A 6,187-nucleotide genomic window follows, 5' to 3' on the forward strand; every position below is an offset into this window, starting at 1 on the left:
TGGATGGGATAGTTGTCGGGGGGGTGCACAGAGCTGTGGCAGGTCCTGAGGTCAGTGTGCATGGGGTTGGGTGAGGCTCCACTCTGCACTGCCATCCGGTCTATGGAGAAGGGAGATGCAGGGCTGTGGGCCTGGGAGCCTGGTGGCTATACCACAGATGTTCACAGGGCGTCATATGTGCCGTTTAGGGTCACAGGGTTCAGCAGCCTCCATGAGCTCACATCCACGCTGCGGTACTCGCTGTCCACAGCACTGACGTCTGCCCAGCCCCACACCAGGGGGCAAGGACCCCAGCCAGCAAGCCTGCAGTGGGAAGCAGGAGAGCCCAGCGCACATGCCTGGGCCGGCATCGCCAAGTCCAAGCGGGTCCCCACAAACGAGCAGTGGTGCGTGCAGTGGGTCTGTGAGCGCAGGGTTCCTGTGGCGGCTCTGGCAGCCAGCCCCCTGGAGTAGTGTCCGGGCGGCGCGGGCGGCCTGGCCCCGCTGTGGTCATGCAGCACCTTGTCTACCGTCCAGATGTAGCCGTGGATTAGAGCCCTTATCTCAGGGGTGAAGAGCTCACGGTTGTGCGGACGCCGGCCAGACCGTCAGAAGCTGCCCTCTTTGTTGTTCTCCACACACCACAGACACTCCTCACACGGGGACACGTTGAGGAAGGCCACCATCTCCCGCAGCGTGAGCAGCTCCTCCTAGTGCACCACCAGCAGCTGCTTGCTGACCCGCAGCCAGTCCAGCATGTGGTAGATGCACACGAAGTCTGGCCACTCTGCGGGGAGAGACGCACAGGTCAGCCCCGCCTCCTGGGCGCTCAGGCGGGGAGCCGGGGAGGCGGGCTACCAGGGCAGGTGGCCTCTGGGACCAGGCCCTCCTGACGACCGGCGGGCAGTAAGAGCAGCACCTCGGGGCCAGCCTGGGTCACTGGGCCATGTCTGCCTCGGTGGCCGTGCAGCCCCACACAAGGACAGATGTAGCATGTGTAGAGAGAACTGGTCCCCTCTCTCATGGATGGTGAGCGCACTGCCTGCGGGGCCCACGCCAGGGCAGGGAGAGCCACGTGGCCCACACGGCACAGCGGTGTTCTTCTCGAGTGGGAGATGGGGTGATCCTGATCCACGCTCACCTTGCCCTGGGTGATGGGGACAAGCAGGGGCACCGGGAGAAAGGGTGCGGGCCTGAGCACCTGCCGGGGTCTTCCTGTGAAGCTAAGTAAGTGAGGTCCCTGCCTGATGACCACCATGTCCCGTGGGGGTGGCCAGTCCACCCCATGACGCTGATGGGCAGCCCGCAACGTTTAGGGAGGATCTATCCATGAGAGCTTATCCCAGCAAATATAGATGTGCTGGGGCTTTTGTCTTGCTGGGACGGTGTCAATATCAACAAATACAGCTGTGACCATCCTGCCACCTCAGATGGTGTGGGGACCCTTCGCTTTCCCTGGTCTTCACGACCACGCTCAGACAGGGACAGCCTTGGTGTCTCGATTGGGTAAACTGAGGCCCCTGGGAGCCGAGGAGGGACCAGAGCTCAGCCTCCTGCGCCTGGGGTGCCAGCAAGGGGCAAGGTGGGCTGGAGGTGATAGGGGCATCTGCCCGGACAGGGTCTGTGGCAACGGTCCTGCCCACCTGACGGCCCCACACCTGCTGCCCTCTGACTGCTCAGTGTCCCAACACTTGCCACCCGGACCCGTGTTCCAGCCACACTGCAGGGGGGCAGCGGCCAAGCCCGGGCAGGGCCGGGAACGGCTGTCTTTGCACAGGAGAAGAACTGCCTGGCCTCCCCGATCTCCCTTCTGCCCACCTTTGCTCTTCCAGTTTCGGTCGGCCGCGTAGCCCAGGTGCCTGGTACACTTGTGGTTGAACTCGGCCACCAGGGAGCTGTATGGATTCTGGATCAGCAGGATGGCCGAGTTGAACATCTCAATCTCCCTATGGCCACTCTCGTGGGTCTTCTCGCAGATGGTGCGCCGGCTGCCAGTGGTCCTTCTTGCCTTTTAACCCTGCGGGGGAGACATGAGGCCGCTGAGGATGGTGATGGACCCTGCCGTGGCAGCAGGCAGAGCTGAGCGTACCTCCAGGAGACCCCACAAGTCTAGACCCTGCAGGCGCATGCCTCTGGGCGTCTGCAAGGCGATTTCCTGCAAGCATCGCCAACAACCTGAGAGGCAGTCATGGCCTCAGGCATGGCCAGAGTGGGCAGGACACCTGCCAGGATCGCAGGGCAGCACGGGGTTCTGGGCCCTTGGTGCAGCTGTCCCTGTGAGGCCAGGCTTCCAGCCCCCGCCCAAGCAGTGGGCCCTGGGGTCCTGTGGTGGGGTCCCAGCCCTCCCCACCCGTAACAGAGTCACACGTGGGTCAGCAAGACGCTGTGGGCTCGTTCAGCAGTGGCCTTTATGCTGGGGATGGAGGGGCACCTCCCAGGAACTAGGAGTAGGGGACTGATCAGGGGGTGCAGCCAGATGTCACAGAAGGACCCCCAGAGGGGTGCACTAGAACCTAGACTCCAGCCATATCCTGACAGACCCAGGGTCCGCCAGCCGGGGACCCATGCTCCATAAACGAACATGCATGTCTCCTGGGCTCTTGGGGACAGCAACGAGCCCCAACACCATCTGCTTCGTGAGTGGGGGAGGGGGGCATGCAAAGGTGCAGCAGGCAGGGCCAGGTTCTTTGATGCTGGGAAACAAGGCCTCTGAGTCCGGTTTGCCTCCTGGAACCCAACCTAGTTCAAACAGATCTCTGCCCCAGGCCTAACAACTGTCAGCCTTCGCCGGGGCTCCTACTGCCCAGCCCCGGGGAGGAGGGAAAGAGGAGCCAGACCACGGGCTGTAAATACGGGATCAGGATTGGGATCGGGTCCCCAGCACCCCAAGACCTGCAGTGTTTTCTGTGTGCGGCGGCCTGTCCCCACAGCAGCTGCTCTGTGTGTCCCATGGGCCACAATCACCCAGGACAGACCGGGTGCCCATGCATGTCACTGGGGGGTCAGTGCAGAGGCCAGCGGCCACCCCGCACCAGTCCCATAAGCCTCACAGGGGGAACCCCCAGGGCCATCACACGTGGCCACGCCAGCCACTTGCAGAGCAAGACCACCAGCTGTGCAGATGGCTACGGTCCTCTAGACGAGCCGGTGGCCAGCAGCCCGTGCCATGGGACTCCACGGGCGCCAGGCCACAGCAGGCAGGACCCTGGAACAGGTCATCTGGTCGCACCCCTGGGGGTGCTGGTAACACTCAGAGCATAAGGATGAGTGACCAGCTTTCTTGGCTTCTCCCACCAGACCAGAGCCCCCCGCCAAGCTCAGGATGCTATGGACCTGGGCTTCTCTTCCTAAACCATGGTCTGGTCAGGAATCTGGATGCAACGGGGGTGACACATGACAGTGGACTGACAGCCCTTCACTTGGCTGGGGTTCTCGGTCCTACTCAGCACAGGGAGGCGTCTCACTTCCGCAGGGAGAGACTAGGGGCCACACAACTCCAGGGTCCTTTGCACCCATCTTAAAAAAACAGCGCTTTGAGGAGCTCCTTCTGGCCTCCCAGAAAATCAGAAAAACGAGCCGGTGACGTCTCACAGAATTACTGCGGGTTCTGCCAACAAAGGGAAATTCGGAAAGTGGTCATAGCCTGGGAGCGTAAGCCGCCAGGATGGATGTCCCGAGTCCCAGGCCAGCCGCAGGGCTGGGAATGTGTTTGCAGTGCTGGTTCCCCGGCCCCCAGGACTCCAGGCCCTGTGGCTCTCACTCACCCTTGTTGTACAGGGTCCCATCGAAGCTGTAACTCCCCGTGTAGAAGCAGGTGACGTGCTCAATGAGGTGCCGCGCCCACGTGTTCCTGGCGCCCGGGAAGCTCGGCAGAGCCACAAACACCTTGGCCTTGGTGGGCAGAAACCGCCGGTCTGTACAGCGAGTGTCTGAAAGGCCAGAGGCTGACCACCGACCGCCCCACCCGGACCCACCGCCCCCTGTCTCCTGCTTCATCGATGGGGAAACCGAGGTAGTTCCGGGGGGGAGGGGCGGCCACCCAGACTTGTGCCCAGAGAGAGCTCCGGGGAAGATGAGGCCTCCCACAGCCCAGGCAGGGAGCCCTGGCTCCCCGCACAGCACAGAACATTCCAGATTCTGCTGGAGGGTGGTGGGGCCCTGCTTCATGGCTCTCCTGCTGTTCCTCAAAGTACCTCCATCCCAAGACCCAGGGAAAGGTCAGGTGTGTCCCGTGTCCAGCTTCCAGGGACAGTGGTGGCCTCCCCTCTCTACCCCAGGATGCCTGCAGACGCACTGGTCTCTCCAAATGCCCAGAGAGCACACACGGCAGACATGGCAGGGAAGGCCCCTCACACCTCATGCCCAGCGGCCGAACTCACCCTGCACGGGCTTCTGGTAGACCTCGCAGTATCCAGCCAGCCTCTGTGCCTTGGGTTCCTGGCCACATAGCGCACTATCCACGGCATCCCAGAGGCTGAACTGAGGCGTGGGGTAAGCACAGTAGCACTCCCAGCCCCACAGGATGGCCAGGGGAAACTTCTGCCGGGGAGCAAGGGGGGAGAAGCATGTGGGGTGCCCACCGGGGCCAGGCCTCCCGGCTCCTGTCAACATGGACGGTGGCCATTCTTCCCGTGCAAGGCCCACTAGCATCTGCCTTGACCTCCTGTCATGATCTCAAGGTCCTGGGATGGAGCCCAGTTTGGGCTCTCTGCTCACCAGGAAGTCTGCATCTCTCCCTCTTCCCCGCCCTTCCTCTCTTACACAAAGGCTCTCTCTCCAAATAAATAAATAGATAAATAGATAAATAAATAAATCCTTCAAAAAAAAAAAAAAAAAGCTCGTGTTTTGGCAAGCTTTCATGTTGGAATACACTAGAGAGAAATGACACGTTTTCATTACCATAGCATACTCCCTTTTATTTTAAGCACCTTCAGGTTTGGCTCAGGTATCAGAAAGGAGAGGATTCCCATAAGGAAGGGGAAGCTCCGTGAACTGCGCATTTTGGCTGTGTTGGTCTCATGATGAGTCTTCGTGTGTGGCGGGGGAGGGAGGCAGGGGCAGGGTGACCGTTCCCACCCTGTGTCATCAGGGCCACTGCTGCTCACGGGGCTCAGGGGTGGGACTGAGCCTGTTCATCCCGAAGCCTAGAGTCTCCCCTTTCCTGCACATCACATCACTGCCCAGGGGACCAGTCCCTTGAAGTCTGCCCTACCAAATGCCTAGGTGAAGTCTCTCCTGGGGGACATTTGTAGACACTCTCAGCTACAGAAAACACAGTGAGCTCAGACCAGCAAGGGCCCTGGTGCCCTGTGGCTCTGTGCCCTGGGGATGTCAGGGCCAAGGTCCCCTTCTAGAATCTATGGGGCTTCCTGGGTCCCAGACACCCAAGCAAGGGGGCCTCCTCCATCTGACTCTGTGCCTCCCCCATCACTGCAGCACCTGTGTGTGCTTCCCAGGTTCTGGTTGGACAGCTGGAAAGGGAGCCCTGCAGTTTTTAAAATGGACGTGGGTCTTTAGAATCATTGAGACCTATTTTTATTTGGTATTTAAACCCTATTTCCTCTCTGAATTATTTTGGTCACATCAGTTTTTCCATCTTAGAGTGACTACTTTCAAGGGCCTTCTGCTTTGTTTCAATCATGACATGCCTTTGCTTTTTGATATTGATGTTTGAGTCATTTGACTTTCTTGCTGTTCGTTTTCACTTTATTGTTGGAATTCTCTATTTTCAGAGGGATCTGCTTTTAGCTCTGGGAATGTAGGTTTAGTTAGTCAGTGACCAATCTTTATTTCTGATTCTTTAGGTCCCTAGATACATGTCCAGAGGGCCATTTTTGCCTTGGCCTACAGTTCTATCAGCAAATGTTCCTATTTATAGTCCCAGACAGCAGGCTCACAGGGAGCCTGGGTGAGTGTCACAGGCTCCCTAAGCGTGTCCTTAAATAATAAATAAATAATAAAATGAAATAAATACTAAATAATAATGATAACAATAAATAAAATAATAAAATAAATTAATTTTAAAATAAAATTAATAAAGGAAAAATAAAATAAAAATTAATAATTAATAATTAATGCAAATAATAAGAAATAAATAAATTGATAATTCAAGGCAGAATTTTTGGGACCCCTGTCTATGTGTGTTAAGCATCTGCCTTTCCTCAGGTCATGGTGCTGGGGTCCTGGAATGGAGGCCTGCATTGGTTTC

General features: G+C 58.0%; 1 pseudogene; it reads right to left on the reverse strand.

The window, feature by feature from the left end:
- Nucleotides 1-161: 161 nt before the first annotated feature.
- On the reverse strand, nucleotides 162-4,648 carry LOC116575913 (annotated as a pseudogene).
- Between the last annotated feature and the right edge of the window lie 1,539 nt (nucleotides 4,649-6,187).

Source organism: Mustela erminea, chromosome 17 (assembly GCF_009829155.1).
Source record: "Mustela erminea isolate mMusErm1 chromosome 17, mMusErm1.Pri, whole genome shotgun sequence".
In the NCBI taxonomy this organism is placed as follows: domain Eukaryota; kingdom Metazoa; phylum Chordata; class Mammalia; order Carnivora; family Mustelidae; genus Mustela; species Mustela erminea.